The sequence below is a fragment of the Rhinoraja longicauda genome, chromosome 33, assembly GCF_053455715.1.
Source record: "Rhinoraja longicauda isolate Sanriku21f chromosome 33, sRhiLon1.1, whole genome shotgun sequence".
In the NCBI taxonomy this organism is placed as follows: domain Eukaryota; kingdom Metazoa; phylum Chordata; class Chondrichthyes; order Rajiformes; family Arhynchobatidae; genus Rhinoraja; species Rhinoraja longicauda.
This window is the reverse complement of record NC_135985.1, coordinates 11,948,953-11,969,071: the sequence shown is the minus strand read 5'-3', so window position 1 is coordinate 11,969,071 and position 20,119 is coordinate 11,948,953. Positions and strand designations below refer to the sequence as shown.

Below are 20,119 nucleotides of genomic sequence, written 5' to 3'. Positions count from 1 at the left end.
TCAGCATTTTTAGGTGACGCAAGAGGGGTTAAAAACTAGAGGGATGTTGGTTAGGGAAAATAAATATATTAACCAAGAAAAATCAATGAATGATGTAATATGGATTAAATTAGGGAAGAAAGGAAAAGGCAATTACAATGTTTGCAAATTTACTGTAGAGAAACAGAAGAGCAAATATATCTGCAACTTTCAGCAAAGTAATAAGACACTTTATTACTTATATAATAAAGTAGGAGACATCAACTCCTTGTGTCTCAACTACCCGAACATTAATTGAAACAGTAACACAGTAAAGAGTGGAGAATGTACAAAATTGCTCAAATACATTGAACAAAAAACTTAGGGATAAATTTTAGTAAGCAGCAAACCCCTCAAGCGAAGGATCAGTACTGACCTTAGTTTTAAGAAATAAACCTGGGCAAGAGGAGGCAGTGGGAGTACATCATGATGATAGCAATCACATTCAAATAACTAGCATAATTTCACAGATCAGAAATACAATAAAATGTCTCAAAAGGTTTCCTTTTGAAATAACATTCTCATGTTATTTATAATAATCTTATTTCCTGTTTTGTGTACAACATGGCTACCAAAACCCAACAATCAAGTGCCAAACATACCCCCACCAGCAGAAACTCAAGAGTATGCTTATCATTAAGACTGATCCTTGGGTGAAAAACATTTCCTAAACCTAGTCTTCCAATCGGATAGATTTAGCAATATCATCACAATTTAATCTGGTCATAGGACCCACATATAGTATAAAACCAAGGCCAGCATTCAATTTAATGCAATATCATTTGTGTTATATTTTCAAGTAAGATGAGAAAAGTCCAGATCCCTTTTAGCCAGTTCAACATATATTCTGGTTAATTCCAAAATATAGCCTTGTTCTGTAATGTCAACAATTTGCATTGTGCCAACTCTGCCTCCAAAATGACAGAGCAAAAATGAACATATCAATTTTTCAACATGCAATGTAATGCCGTTCTTGAGCATTTTCAACATGTATTTAAGTCATGGATTTTAATTAAATTATTAAGTTCATAAGTTATAGGCCCATCAAGTCTACTTTGCCATTCAATTATGGCTGATCTAGCTTTCCCTCTCAACCCGTCTCCTGCCTTCTCCCCATAACCCCTGACACCCTCACTAATTAAGAATTCTTAAAACAATTGCTCCTGTACTTTATAAAACCCAACATAAAAACAAGAGATTTTCAAGCTGAATCCCTTTCTGAAGGGCAGGTTAAGGATTTCATTCTAAATAAAAGATGTCTTTATTCACAATAACTGATACTCAATCAATAAACCTCAACTAAGTAGCTCTGGTATTTAAATCTGTGGCTTCAGTTAAGCACATCAATAGAATATTGCATTAAGCATCATCATTTTTCCCCATCTTCCATTTTTAACTTTTAAAAAAACAATGTCTTCGGTGTAATGCTTGTTCTCTCTCGCCACACTATTTTTAATGGAGTGGCACTATACTTGGATATGCAAAATTAAACATCAAAAGTTCTTTTAAAGATTAGACTAGGTCCACCCATTTCAGAACTTTTGCTACTTAATGTGCACGTTATTTTACTGCAGGTGGTACTCGAGTCCAATTCCTCAATGCTTCCAAGCACCTGATTTTGAGCAATGAATTTGTATTTACAGTTGAAAGACATTTAAGAATTATTCTCCAATGGAATGTCCTTTGTACACGCGAGATCCCTTCTACAAATAGTATTCAAACATCCTCCACGCGCAATTAGGTGCGGTAAAATCCTCAGCTGATAAAATGATAAATCCGAAAATAACAGCTGCCTTCCTAAAGTTTTCAATTTAACTTAACGTCATTTAAAAATAATAGTTTAAGAAATTATAAATTTCAAAAAATTACATCACTTCTACTTTGCTTTATGAAAATTGAATTTTGCCTGAATTTTACCCTTTATCCTGTATCTGTACATTGTGGACGACTTGATTGAATCTTGTACAGTCTTTTCGCTGGCTGGTAAGCAGGCAACAAAAAGCTCTTTACTGTCCCTCGGTACATGTGATAATTTAACAGATAGAAAAAATCAAATGTAAAACAAATGACAATCATTTTCCAAGCTGGCAGGTTATTTTGTACACATCACTTTCAAGATTTCAAATTCAACATTTTTACCAAAATTATGTTCAACAAATACGCAATATAAAACTCGAAATAATTATGTTTTTCTTGATGTTTCAGGTCAATCAATGGAAAATTGATTTGTCTACTTGTTATGCTTAACATTAACTAAAATCTCTGGCCTTTTTTATCTGCCAATCAAACCCCTCCCCATCACCTAAATCCACCTAACACTACCCAGGCTCTGTCCTGCCCTCCACTCTTCTCGGCCCATCCCCTCGATCGCATTCAGTCTGAAGAAGGGTCCCGAAACGTCACTTATCCACATTATTCACAAATGCTGCCTGACCCGCTGAGTTACTCCAGCATTTTGTGTCTTTTTTAGAATACGGAAGGCAGGGCCAACAAAGCTAGGGAAAAGCAAATTATATCAGACCAGAATCAGAGCTACTGAAAGCTTGGGCAAATAATGAAGCAGCAGAAGATTACTGGTACATAAAAGATGGGGGAGGTGCAACGGTTTTTCCAAACAGACAAATAAACATTTTCAATGTGAATTATCGGAAGAACAAGGAGTTAAAATTAATGGGAATGTGGCATGAGATGCTAAAGGCAATGAGTTAAAATTAATTTAATTCTCAGTAGAACAGAGATGTTTGTTCAAGGAGCTATCTCCCATGATTCATTGATGACTAAAGAAAGCCAGCATAAATCACATAAAACCTATCAAATATTGTTTTGGCACAAACTAACTAAATTCAGTTTGCTTATATAACTTCATTATCGCCAATGCAGCTAACAAACAGCACCTTCGGCCCAATTAGGCCATACCAACCAAGATGCCCCATCTACAATCGTCCCACCTGCCCACTTAGGGCCCCTATCCCTCAAAACCTTTCCTATCCATGTACCTGCCCAAATACCTTTTAATTGTTGTTACAGTACCTGCCTCAACTACTTCCTTTGGAAGCTCACCACCTTCGATGTTAAAACATTCCCCCTCAAGTTCCTATTAAATCTTTCCCCTCTCAACTTAAACCTGTGTTCTCTGGTTCTTGATTCCCCTACCCTGGGTAAATTGGCATTTACTCGATCTATTCCCCTCCTGATCTTATGCAGCCCTATAAGATCACCCCTCAACTCCTGCATTCCATGGACTAAAATTTTAGCATGCCTAACTTCTCTCTATAGCTCATGCCCTCAAGCCCTGGCAACATCCACATAAATTTTATCTGTTCTATTTCCAGCTTAACAACATCCCTCCTATAGCAGGGTAACTAAAACAGAACACAATATTCCAAATACAGCCTCACCAGCATCTTGTACAACTATAACATGATATGTGTAAGAAAGAACTGCAGATGCTGGTTTAAATCGAAGGTAGGCAGAAAATGCTGGAGGAATTCAGCGGGACAGGCAGCATCTCTGGAGAGAAGGAAAGGGTGATGTTTCGGGTCGAGACCCTTCTTCAGACTGATGTCAGGGGACAATAGACAATAGGTGCAGGAGTAGGCCATTTGGCCCTTCGAGCCAGTACCGCCATTCAATGTGATCATGGCTAATCATTCTCAATCAGTACCCCGTTCCTGCCTTCTCCCCATACCCCCTGACTCCGCTATCCTTAAGAGCTCTATCTAGCTCTCTCTTGAATGCATTCAGAGAATTGGCCTCCACTACCTTCTGAGGCAGAGAATTCCACAGATTCACAACTCTCTGACTGAAAACGTTTTTCCTCATCTCCGTTCTAAATGGTCTACACCTTATTCTTAAACTGTGGCCCGTGGTTCTGGACTCCCCCAACATTGGGAACATGTTTCCTGCCTCTAACGTGTCCAACCCTTAATAATCTTATACGTTTCGATAAGATTCTTATCTTCTTATCTTCGATAAGAATAAGAGGAGTGGGCGAAACAGAGATAGAATGTAGTCGGAGACAGTAAGACTGGTGGGTGAATTGGGAAGGGGAGGGGATGGAGAGAGAGGGAAAGCAAGGGTTATTTGAAGTTAGAGAAGTCAATGTTCATACCGCTGGGGTGTAAGCTAACCAAGCGAAATATGAGGAGCTGTTCCTCCAATTTATGCTGGGCCTCACACTAATCATGGAGGAGGCCCAGGACAGAAAGGTCAGATTGAGAATGGGAGGGGGAGTTAAGTGCTGAGCAACCGGGAGGCTGAGCAACCGGGAGATCAGGTCGGCTGAGGCGGACTGAGCGGAGGTGTTCAGCGAAACGATCGCTGAGCCTGTGCTTGGTCTCGCCGATGTACAGGAGTTGACACCTGGAACAGGAGATACAGTAGATGAGGTTGGAGGAGGTGCAAGTGAACCTCTGCCTCACCTGAAAAGACTGTTGGGGTCCTTGGATGGAGTTGAGGGGGGAGGTAACAGGACAGATGCTGCATCTTCTGCATTCGCTGGGGAAAGTACGTGGGGAGGTGGTGGTTTGGGTGGGAAGGGACGAGTTGACCAGGGAGTTGCAGAGGGAATGTTCTCTGCGGAAAGCAGAAAGGGGTGGAGATGGGAAGATGTGGCCAGCAGTGGTATCCCGTTGGAGGTGGCGAAAATGTTGGATGAAATGCTGCATGCAACGGCTGATGGGGTGGAAGGTGAGGACAAGGGGGACTCTGTCCTTGTTAAGAATGGGGGGGGAGGGGGAGTAAGAGTGGAGCTGCAGGATATCGGAGACCCTAGTGAGATGTAGCATAACATCCCAACTTCTAAGGCCAATGTAATGAAAGCCTTGACCACCCAGGCCTTAAAAAAAATCCCAGTTAAACATCAAGACTAGATAGGTGCCAGGATCAATACCAGACCAGTGCTGAATTAACTGATCTCGGCAAAGCCACAGCAGGAGCACCTCAATCATCTTGGTACTCTTGAATTTCATGTTTTCTCTGTGGACAATACACTGCCTCTGAAATAGTATAAATATCTTATCTTTGTCCATAATTTATATATGTATTCGCTTGGATCATTTACGTGAGAAATAATTTCTAGTTTAGTTTCTTTTCATGTATACCGAGGTCCACTATCTGCAGTGCCTTAGTTTATCAGCCCAAGGCACTGCAACAACAGAAAAACTGATTTGAAAAACATTTGATTAAGGGAATATGAGAAGGAGAATTATTTACAAGCCTGATGTTGATAACATCATGGTGTCCATTTCAGTTCCAGGTATCAATAATTATTTTCCATTAAAATGTATTCGAGAGTGAGTTAGATATAGCTCTTAGGGATAGGGAAAAAAAACTGCAGATGCTAGTTTAAATCGGAGGTAGACACAAAATGCTGGGGTAACTCAGCGGATCAGGCAGCATCTCGGGAGAGAAGGAATGGGCGACAAAGCGTCACCCATTCCTTCTCTCCCGAGATGCTGCCTGACCTGCTGAGTTGCGCCAGCATTTTATGTCTAGCTCTTAGGGATCAAGGGATCAGAATCAAGGGATATGGGGAAAAAGCAGGAACAGGGTACTAATTCTGGATGATCATACTGAATGGCAGTGCTTGCTCGAAGGGCCGAATGGCCTACTCCCGCACCTACTTTCTATGTTCCTAATATATTAGATAAAACTGTCAGAAATATTCATGTAACTTGTTTACATTAACATGCTATTTTTAAAGTTTTTTTATATATAAGATCAAAATATCAAAACATATAAAATTATAAAAGGACTGGACAAGCTAGATGCAGGAAAAATGGTCCCAATGTTGGGGGAGTCCAGAACCAGGGGCCACAGTCTTAGAATAAAGGGGAGACCATTTAAAACTGAGGTGAGAAAAAACATTTTCACCCAGAGTTGTGAAATTGTGGAATTCTCTGCCACAGAGAGCAGTGGAAATCACTGGATGGCTTTAAGAGAGAGTTAGATAGAGCTCTAGGGGCTAGTGGAATCAAGGGATATAGGGAGAAGGCAGGCACGGGTTATTGATTGGGGACGATCAGCCATGATCACAATGAATGGCGGTGCTGGCTCAAAGGGCCGAATGGCCTCCTCCTGCACCTATTTTCTATGTTTCTAAAAAAGTAACTTTATTGTTTCAATCTTTTCTCATGAAGTTTCCTGAGGGTAGAATTTTTCTGGAATTTGCTATAACATAAATGGGACAGATACTTGAAAGAATAAACTCTAACAGCTTTCCTTCTTTGTGTAAGAAGGAACTGCAGATGCTGGTTTAAACCAAAGATAGACACCTTCTTCGTGCCTGGAAATATTCTCCAAACCAAAATTCCAGAAAATGAGCACTCTTACCATCATTTTTTAAAACAAAAAGAGCACTAGATATATTAAAAGTGCTATTGCAATGTGTAATATCTTTAAAGACATATCATTAAAAACAAGTTTTTATTTGAAATGAATTAAAATAAGTAAATTATTCACCAAAATAAGTGTAAAATAAGTGTAAAAAAGATTACACAAAGTTTTGAATAGGACTGAGCACCAGTATACTCCCACAAAATATAAAGTTATAGCCCTAGCTACACAAATTGCTGTAGCTCAAACGTACAAACTAATCACAATAAACTTCAATTTTCACCTTCAATAATTAAAAACATCTGATCTTTTCAAAAACATTCCCTTATTTTAATAAAGCCTTGCAATAAAATAGGCACAAAGTGTACTCTAAGACAGGAATATGAAACTTCAAAACCCCAAAAGGTTAACCCAATAACCAATTTGGAATTGCATAGTATTTTTAGCATTAACCATTAATTAACAGCATGAAGAATCAGCCTTTACCAAATTTGATTTAATTGAATGCAAGAATTGGAACCAGACCATTTCAACAAAACTTTAATTTGACCATCCCTACTTCAAATCAGCAAGCAATTGCTAATTGGCTTCTTTATTAGAAGTGAGTAAAGACATGTTACTTCAATTAGGGAGGGCCCTATAGTAAGATATTTATGTTTTCTTTTTTTATTCTGCATTTTGTGGAACTCATAACTATCCTAGCCCAACTAAATAAACTCTTCTCTCTGTGTTTTCCTATCTGCAATAGTGACGTCTCGTTGAAACTTAATCATTATGTTGCCAATGTTTATATAATAAAAACACGTGCAATTTGCAACAATCAGGATACAAATCTCTTTAAATCAAGTGTTCCATTCTCGCAGTTGAATGTGACTCTTTGCAATGACTGGTATAAATACAACCGATAGCGCATGAATCGATGGCACATACGTCATCAAAATAAACAAGCAATTGAGAAACCAAAACAAAAAAGCAACAGTATTCATATTCAAGTCAAGTCAAACAAAAAATGTCAGGCCTATTGTGAACAAATATGTTTTAAAGGTTTGTGACCCATGTTTCCAGGAGGACTCGTGCACGGGTAACATTTCTACGGTCTCCAATATTAATCCATATTTGGGGGATATACTTCCAATAAACACAGCGGGACTTAAAGAACAAGACACGTGCTGTTCTTGTGTGGTGAAAGTTACTTTCGGAGAGGATAAACAGTGCGTGTTTTAGCGCCCGCTATGTTGAGTAACGATGGACGAACCTCAGCGGGCAGCTCTGCCCTGCCCTGCCTGGATAGGGTCGCCCAACCCCGAGCTGGATGTATTTCTATTTTCTGTTGCCGGAGTCGCGGTGTTTCTCTACAGCAAAAAATCACCGCCAAAAAACAAATTCACGAAAAACAAATTCATTAGTTGAAGTGAACACAACGGCGGAGGAAGAGGCTGCTCAGGGGGCGGGGGAGTTGTACAATGAGGCCTCATTAAGTGTGAGTCAGCCGCCGATGGCGCGCTGCTGGCCTTTAATGTCGCCGTCCGGTTGTTTCGGTGAAGCAACCACCAAACATGGCGCCCGCGGTCCGTCCGTCAGTCCGCCCGCCCGCACGCCAGCCCGCCTGCGCCACAGGCCCGCGGATGCCGTACGGCCGCCGGCGTCTCCCGCTGCCTCCCGTCCCACCTCGCTAATGAAAATACGGAAAGGCTGACTCACCGCCTGCTTATCCCCCAGCTAAAAGCGGATGGTGGGTCCACAGTAATCCGCCACCATGATGGGGTTTTTTTTCCCGTCGCTTGTGCGCACTGGGGAGCTGGCGAGGAGCCGGCGGAGGATCATGGGTAGGAGGCAGCCCGTGCGGCGGGCGGGCGGGCGCGCGAAGCGTGCACTGCTGCAAGTGTGCCAGTGCCAGCCTGTGGCGGGGCATGAGTGAGGGAGGGGGGGCGGGCGGGAGCCCTACAGTCACCATGACCTTATCCAGTCATAACCTTCTTTACCCAGACTAAATGGGGACAACACAACAGAAGAAATCTAACAGAAAATAATAGACACAAAAAGTTGGAGCAACTCTGAAGAAAAGGAATAGGTGATGTTGTCTCGGGTCGAGACCCTTCTTCAAACTGAGAGTCTGAAAGGGAGAAATCTACTATTTTTATACCACAATATTTGTACTTATGATTGAGCCTTGAAATAGTTGACTACTACTTTATTAGTGACACCTACCTGGAAACAGTGAAATTCTTTGTTTTGCCTAAAATCTGGTAAAATAAAGAAGCATGGTATTATTTGTACAAAAGAAACTGATGTTGGTTTATACCGAAGATAAACATAAAATGTTGGAGTAACTCAGCCGGTCAGGGCCGCATCTCTGGAGAAAAGATGACATTTTGGGTTGAGACCCTTTTTTATTTCACTGGATTGTAGGCAAAATAAAGAATTTTGCTGTTTCTATGTATGTGTGACTAATAAAGTACTATTTAACTATTTCAAGGAGTATGAATGAGTTTTCTCATCTAGAGTGACATTAATACAAACCAGAATAACTCTTCCTCACAACTCTTAAGTAAAATGAATTAATTTTACTGAGTAGGAAAGAACTGCGGATGCTGGTTTAAAATCGAATTCTATTTTTAAGATATGACATCTTATAACATGACTATTTATCCAATCCAATCTATGTACAAAAACCTGTTTGTTCGCCTGTTCCTGAACTACAGCCAAAACAGTACACGATAGCGTGCCAATTTTAGGCCCACCTTACCGTCGTCCCGTGGTCCTATGGAAGAAGTTTCATTGAAATCGGTGTTATATTTTTAAAGTTAATCACATTTTAAAGTTTTTTAAAATGCGCATGCGCAGTTGGGGTTCCGTTGATCTGGTACTTACGTAAGATGGCTGCCGCATCTGCAGAACAATCGCGTCCGCGCCTGTGCAGTTGAGGCCCGTTGAGCAGGGTTCGGTCACCTATCTTGGGGGCGGGAGAGGGTGCTGCACCAATGTAGGAGTGGTTTGGGCCCAACGGGACTACTTGGTCTAGTAAAGGGCCTGTCCCACTTAGGTGATTTTAGGGCGACTAGGCTGTCACCGAACGTTCGCCGGGGTTTTTGCCGGCATGATCGTGAGGAGTCTTCAATGAATCGTAGCAGATCTCGGCGCGTCCCGGAAAAAAATTCCAAATAGACATTTCTCAGCGACAGCTGGCTTGTCGCCAGGTATCGTAGCTTATTGGGGTCGCATGCTGTCCCCAGGTTTGCTAGGTTGTCGCAGATGCATTTAGAAGCACGTAATATTAAATTAAGAAAAGGCATTTGAAGATACCAGAAGCTGGTTTTGTTTAACCAATTTATTTTCCATCAGGACATTTGACAAGGTAGATTAGACCTGATGGTCAGGTAAGTGTGGGAATTTTGCGATGTTTCCGAAAGACGGTGTAATCTCTTAGCCAGGTGCTAGTTTCACAAGAAAAGTCATTTGTATCGACCTGACTCGGCATTGTCGTGGTCATTGTCGTAGGGTAAAAGAGGGTTGTCTCAAAACTTTAAAGTTTGGATTAAGTTTAGTTTATCCGTTGGTCAGCTGCATTATTGCAGAATAAAATGAAACTTGCTGAACCTAATATTTCATTTTAGTCAGCATGGGAGTGAAAAAATGTACGTTTTTGAATGTATTGTGAGTATAAATTTACCTGGATTTTGTAAGATATACTTACATTACTTTCATTTTCTTTTCAGCATTCAATTGCTGGTTTATTTAATTCACTTCCATGAAATTCTTAATTGCATTATTGATAATGATTAGAAAATTTAATGCACGGACTTTCTCAAACAGTTGAATCCTTGATCGTTTTAATGCAAATAAATTTGTTACATTTTCTTTTTTTAATCTGGCAAAGCAATTAATACAACATTAATCACTTTCTTTAGATTAATCATTTTTGGGATTCATTGTTTTGTCAGTTAAAACATGATGCTACTGTTGTGCACTTTCCTTGAGCTCTGATCTTGCAGAATGAGAGATGGAAAGATAGTCAGCAGTCATAAACACTTTGAACAATCACCTTCTATCATTATGTTAAATAGTTCACAGTTGAGCAATAAATATGTTTAAAGTGTGAAGTGCTTCAATCAGTTATGCAAATTTTACATAGTGTCATCAGCCCAAAGATGATCGTGGTATTTATTCTGGAATATGATCCAATGGATTTTGGAAACATTATGTGAACATTAAAAAAAAAGACAAAGTGCTGGATTAACTCGGAGGGTCAGAGAACAAGGAACAGAGGATTTATTGAGTGAGAGGTAGGAAAGTATGAGGTAATTAATATTGTGAAGTATTTTTATTAGCGCTCAGTTAAAATCATTTGGGAAATGTTACAATTTAAATGGAATTACCATTGCAGCTTCAAGTTATACTTATGTTTTGCGTTGTTACTCCTTCACTTTGCTGTCAGTTGCCTTTCAACTGGAATGGATTTTAACCTGCCCTGGAGAATTGTGTTAGATGAGAAGTCGGACATTGAAGGATGACCACACCACTAATGTACCTCTAGTTTAACAGATGCATGCATCGTGTGATGTTGATGCGATAATTAGTACAAATAGGTGAGTAATTCATTCACTTTAATGTATAGAAATTAGATGATTTTTGATTAAATTTAACGTTTAAAACCCGCAACGTCACTGGCAAACATTTCATCTAATTTTTCTAGTAGATTTTTATCCTGAAGAGAATACTTGTTTACTGAGAATTATGAATTATTTATTTAAATGTTTACTGTTGTTTATCTACTGTCAGGTCTTTCAACTGAATACTTCATAAACAGAACTATCCTGGCAGACCCATTGTCTCTGCCTGCTCATGTCCCACCGAACTTATTTCCACCTACCTCGACTCCATCCTATCCCCCCTGGTCAAATCCCTCCCCATCACACGCTCTCCATCTCCTCGATAACTTCCGGTTCCCAGGCCCCCACTCCCTCATGTTTACCATGGATGTCCAGTCACTCTACACTTCCATCCCCCACAAGGATGGTCTCGAAGCCCTCCGTTTCTTCCTCGACCGTAGAACCAGCCAATCCCCATCTACTAACACTCTCCTCCGCCTAGCAGAACTGGTTCTTACCCTTAACAACTTCTCCTTTGACTCCTCCCACTTCCTCCAAACCAGAGGCATAGCTATGGGCACTCGCATGGGCCCTAGCTATGCCTGCCTCTTTGTCGGGTACGTCGAACAATCCCTGTTCCGGGCGTACACTGGCCCCATCACCGAACTCTACATCCGCTACATCGACGACTGCATTGGTGCTACCTCTTGTACCCATGCAGAACTCACTGACTTCATACACTTCACTTCCAATTTCCATCCTGCCCTTAAATATACCTGGATCATCTCCGACATCTCCCTTCCGTTTCTGGACCTCACCATCTCCATCACAGGAGATAGACTAGTGACTGACATCTACTATAAACCCACTGACTCGCACAGCTATCTGGACTATACTTCTTCCCACCCGGTCTCCTGCAAAAAGTCTATCCCCTACACCCAATTCCTCCGTCTACGCCGCATCTGCGCCCGGGACGAGGTGTTTCACACTAGGGCTTCAGAGATGTCCTCATTCTTCAGGAAACGGAGCTTCCCCTCTTCCATTATAGATGAGGCTCTCACTTGGGTCTCTTCTACATCCCGCAGCTCCGCTCTTGCTCCCCCTCCCCCCACTCGTAACAAGGACAGAATCCCCCTTGTTCTCACCTTTCACCCCACCAGCCAGCGTATCCAACAAATCATCCACCAACATTTCCGTCACCTACAACGGGACCCCATCACTGGCCATATCTTCCCATCCCCTCCCCTGTCTGCGTTCCGCAGCGACTGTTCCCTCCGTAACTCCCTGGTCCACTCGTCCCTTCTTACCCAAACCACCCCATCCCCGGGCACTTTCCCATGCAACTGCACGAGATGCAACACCTGTCCCTTTACCTCCCCCCTCAACTCCATCCAAGGACCCTAACAGTCTTTCCAGGTGAGACAGAGGTTCACCTGCACCTCCTCCAACCTCATCTATTGCATCCGCTCCAGGTGTCAACTTCTTTACATCGGCGAAACCAAACGCAGGCTCGGCGATCGCTTCGCTCAACACCTGCGCTCGGTCCGCGTTAACCAATCTGATCTCCCAGTGGCTGAGCATTTCAACTACCGTTCCCATTCCCAGTCTGACCTTTCTGTCATAGGCCTCCTCCAGTGCCATAGTGAGTCCCACCGGAAATTGGAGGAACAGCACCTCATATTTCGCCTGGGCAGCTTGCAGCCCAGCGGTATGAACATTGACTTCTCCAACTTTAGATAGTTCCTCTGTCCCTCTCTTCCCCTCCCTTTCCCAGTTCTCCCTCTATCTTCCTGTCTCCACCTATATCCTTCCTTTGTCCCACCCCCCTGACATCAGTCTGAAGAAGGGTCTCGACCCGAAACGTCGCCCATTCCTTCTCTCCTGAGATGCTGCTTGACGTGCTGAGTTACTCCAGCATTTTGTGAATAAATACCTTCGATTTGTACCAGCATCTGCAGTTATTTTATCACACTTCAATTTATTCTGTAGTTGGCTTTGTTTGAATTTAAGAACGATCTTCTTACTTAACTGCAGCACTGACACTCTCAAAGTTAATATGAAATGTTTATTACTCTTCACTAGTGTAACTATTCCTCTTCAATGATGAAGACGCCAAGTAAATTGTTGGACGTTAATCATTATTTGATATTCGGCCAACTCCAGTCATGTCTTATCTCTCCCTCATTTTATACATCCCTTCAATTACTTTATTAACCTTTCCTCCAGAGGAATAGACCTTTTCTAATAAGGAACGGGTGTTCCCCTCTTCCACCTTCAATGAGGCCCTCACAAGGGTCTCCTCGGTATCCCGCAGCTCCGCTCTTGCTCCCCCAACCCCCAGTCACAACTAGTCCTCACCTTTCACCCCATCAGCCGTCGCATACAGCACATAATCCTCCGACATTTTGCCACCAGCGGGATCCCACCACGAGCCACATTTCCACCCCTTTCCACAGACACCATTCCCTCCGCAACTTCCTGGTTAACTCATCCTTCCCACCCTAACCACCCCCTCCCCAAGTACTTTCCCCTGCAACCGCAGGAGATGCAACACCTGTCCCTTTACCTCCTCCGTCAACTCCGTCCAAGGACCCCGACAGTCCTTTCAGGTGAGGCAGAGGTTCATTTGCACCTCCTTGAATCTCATCTACTGTTCCAGGTGTGGACTCCTATATATCAGCGAGACCAAGCGCAGGCTCGGCGATCATTTCGCTGAACACCCCTGCTCAGTCCGCCTTAACCTACATGATCTCCCACTTTAACTCCCCCTCTTATTCCCATACTGACCTTTCTGTCCTGGGCCTCCCAATGTAAATTGGAACAGCCCCTCATAGTTCACTTGGGCAGTTTACAACCTCTCTCTATCCCTCCCCCATCCTAGTTCTCCCACCAGTCTGCCTGTCCTCCTGATTAAATTTTATCTTTGTATGCTTTGTTGTCACCTTCCCCGAGCTAACAATGATCTATTCTACATTTTCTTTGTGCCCTTTGATGTCTCGTTTTCACACCTTACCCTTCCATATCTCTGTGTCTCCCTCTCCCCTGACTCAGTCTGAAGAAGTTTCTCGACCCGAAACATCACCCATTCCTTCTATCCAGATATGCTGCCTGTCTCGCTGAGTTACTGCAGCATTTTGTGTCAATCTTTGGTGTAAACCAGCATTTGCAGAAACTCTGCTATGGTGTCATGACAAAAGATCCCATTCTTCATAATCTGACCTGAAAATGAAATCTTGCTCAGATATTATTGAATCTCCAATAGAAATTTGATAAGTCTAGTGATCTAAAAAAATACCATTCAGTGGGTTAAACGACCTTCGTCTCATGCTTTAGTGCGAGTTGAACCACAGTAATTCCATTCCCATGTTCCCCGACAGTGCAGAAGCTGAGTTCAGAGTGTAAAGAGTTAGTAATCTGTACATTGGCTTTAGGCTTTTTGGCATAATGCTTTACTTGCTGCTTTGATTTTGAATATAGCTATAACAGAATCCCAATTGCACTGCTCCAAACCATAAACACCATTTAGAAATTCCCTGGTGGATATCATCTCTTTGCTTCTTATGTGGATTCAAGCTATAGTCATCTATCTAATTAACCACTGGCTATATTTATATGATCAACATTTGCACAGGATATCTTGGTGAGGCTGAACAGGTATTGCCACTGTTCAGCTTTTCAGTATACAGAAAACCCTTGTTATAATGGGGGGGAGGAAGGGTGTCTATTATTACCGATTGTTCACTGTAACCGGTATTATTGTATAAGTAGTAGAAACAAACAACTGCAGTTGCTGGTTAATAGATAAAAAGCACAAAGTGCTGGAGTAACTCAGCAGTTCTCTGAGTGACGTTTCGAGTCGAGACCGTTCTTCAGTCTCTTGGTTCGGAACCGGGTCTGGAATCCAGGTGAGTTGATGGCCATGGTACCATCAATTTTCAGGCAGACTTCAAGGACAAATGTGCTGTTAGTGGCAATGCACTTCCAGGTAGTTGAAATTTGAGTTTTGCAGTTCTGTTGCAAAGCAGAAAAGTAATCAAGCAACATTTAATGATTTCCATATAAAACAAATGTGCGATCAAATATGGTATTGGTGTTTTGACTGAACAAAGGTAGCATAGCCCCTTTGGTGTTAATTGATATGAATTCAAATTTTAATTTATAAATCTTAAATTATATTATGTGAACTTATCACAAAATTCAACATTAACTTGTGAACCATTTATTGATTCATCTAGTTCTTTGATCTTTATTCAGCAGCTTAAGTACACATCAATTATTTTCTTTGTCACCTTGTCTCATATTTTAAAATAAATCAAATGAGTAGGAGCCAGGGAAATAAATCAAGAGCTGTTCAGGCATTGACCCCTGCCTTTGGACTTGCTCCCAACCTGACATCGCCTTGGATTTTATCAATTACATGTAGAATTCTGATATACAAATTCTGCACCCATCAACCTGAATGGTTAGTCTTCTGAGCTGCCTGAATTAGAGGTATTAACTATAAGGAGAGGTTGGACAAACTTGGACTGTTTTCCTTGGAGTGTTGGAGACTCTTAGAGGTATAAACGGTGTAAAACCTGTTAGAAGCATATAAAATTATGAGAGGCATGGATAGAAGAATGTTCCATTTTGAACCTGTTCCATTTTGTGTAGTCAATCTTGCCTTTTAGCCACCAGAAATTAGATAATTATCATTCTATTCTCAAATGTTGCCTTGGCTCCAGCCTGAGGCTAACAGGGTTTTTAATTTCCTTTACTGAGCTGTCATATGCCGTTGAGAGTAAAATTGTTATTTCATTGCAAAATCATGCCAATTTCTAAGTTTTGCGTTACTGGTGCATGGTTGTTGAAGCTAAAGCTGCTTGCTTTAATTCCATATACAAGGTTTATATACATCTGAGACGAATTTGAAGAATATTCCCAAGTGCGTGACTAACCTTTCAAACTAGTTAAATGGAAAGTTAACCATCTCTTGGAGACCTATAGTCGCTGGAGTATGCGTGAGGGGAAAGGGTTCTATGGCACACTTGCACAATTAATCAAAGACTGTTTCATGGCAGGATCAGGCCACACTTGCATATGTTTGGCTGTTATTATGCATGCAAAACAAAACACCACAAGCTTATGATGCCATAAAGAGTTTTAAACAGCCATCCAGTTAGTTACATGGCACTCCTGCATATATTTCTAGCCATATGCACATCTGAGAAACTATACTCTGGAGGCCAATGTCTCAATAAAAAAGGAATAATTTACTGGAATATTGTTGTATATTAAACCACGGGAGCAAGTGGAGGGGCCAGCAACACAAACGGATAATTTATAAAATGGTAAGAGTGATCAAGTCTTCTGGATAGAAGAGGGATAAATTAAGAAATAATTCAATGCAGAAATGAAGAAATATTAAATCATTCCAAAAAGGCGAAATTATGATGAACAGGACATACTTGCTAATGTGTATAGTTACACCGAAAGGGTATTGATTGCTACACAGCTTAGAAGGCAGTAAGATTTATTCCTCTAGGCAAAACCTTTTGATACATCAATGCTTATCTTTCCTCATTTGCGTCGTACAAAATAGCAGTACGGATTTCCCTAACTGAGGAACACCTTAATCGATATGGTTCAATGGTCCTTTATTGTCACGTGTACTGAGGGACAGTGAAATTTGATTTACCATACAGTCATACCAAAAAAGCAACAAGATACAAAACTACGTAAAGATTAAACATAAACAGACACCACAGCGGTGTGTGAGAATCCCTAGGGCACACAGCATAAGTGGAGACCCACAGCCATCAGTTCAATGTCCGGGCCACACACACACTCCTTCACAGTGATGTGACCAGAGTTGTACCCACCGCTGTCACTCTCCCTGCAGTCCCTGTCTGCCCGAACAGCCAGAAACCCATTCACTCTCGCACCAGACTCCAGGATGCTCTCATGGCGCGATGTCCCCGCAAACACCGAGATCACTGCACTCACGGCAATCCCTCCGAGCCCCCACCAGTGCAGGCAGCGCGTCCATCTTGTTTTTTGGCGACATCATCTTCCCCACTGTGATGGAAGGCGAATAACTTTTACCACCTTCCTCTATTTCTCCCGAGGTCGGGGCGATCAAAGCTCCCACAGTCGGCGATCGAAGTCCCCGCATCGGGGCAATCGAGGCTCCCGCATCGGGGTGGTCGAAGTTCCTGCGGTTGAAGCTCCCGCAGTCAATCCTTAACGAAGGGACCGCCAGCTCCACGATGTTAGGCCGCAGTGCGGATGGAGATACGATATGGAAAAAGTCGCATCTCTGTCGAGGAAAGTGATAAAAAAAGTTTCCCTGCACCCCCCACATAATACAAAAACTAAAGGTACACTAAAACATACAAATAAAACAGACTAAAAACAACAAAAGATGAATGGGACGAGACAGGCAGTTGGCGAGGCTGCCACTTACGGTACCACCCGGTGTTTTTGAAAACAAATCCATTCATGCCAATGATAACAATATGTAATATTAACTAGTAACAAAGCCATTATAGGCCATGGTTTCAGTCCATGCAGAGCTGGTTGATCTCAAGACTGGAAATGGGTCCCTCAACTAACTCTGTGGCCTGTGTTTAATAGGGGGGAAAGACAAATATATCTGCTCTATCGGCACCCCAGTTGGCAAGTGCTTTAGCATCGGCACATGGTGGGAATGGGTCCCTTAGTGTGGGCCTGCCAACACAAATATGAAGAATGTTCATTAGCATATTCAGGCAGCTGCAAATATAAGGAATAATTCTGCAATAATCATTGGCTTCGAAAAAAGTGAGAAACTTGACTCAAAATACATTTATTTCACAAAGGTTGTATTAACATCATTTTTTCTATTTTCTGGCAGTTCGTCATGGCTGTGGCTCTGTAGCATTTCTGCATGTGTGAACTGCATTTCTGTGGGTAGTTTTATAGCTCTCTGATGGCATTGCATTCAACTGCAACTTCTATTAAATACTATGAGTGGCCAACCTGGAATTTGTAACATTGTTATTGGACACATCCACTCTTCCTAACATTGGTGAGTTGGCTAACATTGTCATAGACAGAGGTTACAAATAATAAGGCATACATATTCATCAGGAGCTCATACTTCCCCTCCTGGATTGGGTTCAAATGTCCTATGATAACATCACCACGGACACAATGAGCCTGATTTTCCACCAATATCTGCATTGACAAGGGGGCAGATTTGTCTGTATTTGAATGGAAAAAAAGCTGATTTTATGTCTGGCTGTGGCTGCTTTGACAGTCCGGAGTTGTCTTCCAGAGGGAAGTGCTTCGAAGAGTTTGTGGCCAGGTTGAGAGGGGTTAGAGATGATCTTGCCCGCTCGCTTCCTGGCCCTTACAGTGTACAGTTCGTCAATGGGGGGAAGGTTGCAGCCAAGATCCGTTGCAGCCTCCGGATGCCGTGCTTGGTGGCTGAGCCAAACCAGACCATGATGGAGAAGGTGAGGACGGACTCAATGATAGCAGTCTAGAATTGGACCATCATTGCCTGTGGCAAATTGTGTTTCTTCATTTGCCGCAGGAAGTACATCCTCTGTTGGGCCTTTTTGACTGTGGAGTCGATGGTGGCCCCCCATTTAGGGTCCCTGGAGATGATGGTTCCAAGGAACTTAAATGACTCCACAGATGTGACTATGGTGTTGTTGATGGTGAGTGGGGGGACGGGAGGGGGATCTCTTCGAAAGTCATAAAAATTAGATAATCTGCAGAGTGCTGAATCTCACAGTCACTATTTCTGTACAAATCACTATGCACAATGTTTTACAGTCTATCTTGCCATTTCAAATGAAATCTTTATCTGGCATGTTAAAAAGCCTAATTATTATATGAAGATAGTTTAAGTGCAGCTATTTTCATAAAATCAAACTTCACATTTCAATACTGTATCCTGCAGTAAATTGGTTAAAAAAATTCTAATTTCTGGGGATTAATTATTTCTGTCGGCCACAGCACTGTTTCTCACATTTCTGCAGCTGCTCTGGGTACAGGAATATAATGGATAAATTACTGGATTGGATCCAAAGGCCTGAACTATTGATCCAGAAACAGAAGTACAGATCCCACAATAACAGCTGGAAAATTTAAATTCAAGTAATTAAATATATTTTGGAATGTAAAGTTAGTAGCAATAATGGTGGCTTTGGAAGTACTGGGTTGGTGTAAAATCCCATCTGGTTCACGGAACCCTTCAAGGAAGGAAGGAAGGCTACTTTCTTGCCGATCCACATTTGCAAATCCAAACCCAGCAAAATGGTTCAGTCTCAACTGCCCTCTGAAAGGGAGAAACAATGAACTGCAGATGTTCGTTTACAAAAAAAGACAAAGTGGTGGAATACTTTAGCAGGTCAGGCAGCATCCTTGGAGGACATGGATGTGATGTTTCAGGTTGTGACCCTTCTTCAGACTCCGAAGAAGGGTCCCAACCCAAAACATCATCTAAACATATCCTCCATTGATGCTGCCTGACCCGCTGTAGTTTTCTGCCCTCTGAAATGGCCTGGTCAGGTCAAAGGGCAATCAGGATGTAGAATCAACAACATTCATTGCCTGTGATGAAATTTACAATAACTTCAAGAAGCATAGCTCAACTACAATCTAGACAACAGAGGATCAAAAGCCCTGCATCTTAGACTACAGAATGAGTCCTAAATAAGATCACCAGGCAGGTTTGCACTGGGTCCTTTCTTCCACCACAGATTTGGATTATGGTTGCAGCTGCATAAAGGAAAAGTCACGTGCTGTACAGAGAGTACACGTGCCTAATCGCACCAAATGCATAGACTAACACGTACAGATTTCTGAATTGGCAGGCAACATCTGGGCACTCTCAGATCTTTTGGGATAAAAGCTTGTAATTAAAATCTCTGTAATAATAAAATGTAAATTATCAGTACTGCACTGAGTTTGGCCTCACACCATCAAACACATCTAAAAATGTTATTGCTGGCACTTGCTGCACTGTATTAACAGGAATTTGCTGTTGTTAACCCTCACATGACTTATGGAAAAATCCTGCAATGCCATTAACAAGGATTAAAATGTGACACTTTGTTTGTGTCTGGTAAATTGCATTGATGCTGCAGATTGCAGCACTGAAATTATGTATTTGGAATGCATTTGTTATCAGATCAGCAACTGCA

At 41.9% G+C, this 20,119-nt stretch overlaps 1 protein-coding gene across 5 annotated transcripts in view; it reads right to left on the bottom strand.

The window, feature by feature from the left end:
• The window catches only part of znf280d (zinc finger protein 280D), a 67,902-nt gene extending 59,712 nt beyond the window's left edge, over window positions 1–8,190 (bottom strand). For 3 of the 5 annotated variants that reach the window (XM_078427533.1, XM_078427536.1, XM_078427537.1), the window contains exon 1: window positions 8,056–8,190. The gene's annotated coding sequence lies outside the window, so the exon portion shown is untranslated. Of the gene's footprint in view, window positions 1–7,609; window positions 8,033–8,055 lie in introns of those variants that run through there. The other 2 variants (XM_078427539.1, XM_078427534.1) reach the window with 2 other exon arrangements.
• Window positions 8,191–20,119: the final 11,929 nt, after the last annotated feature.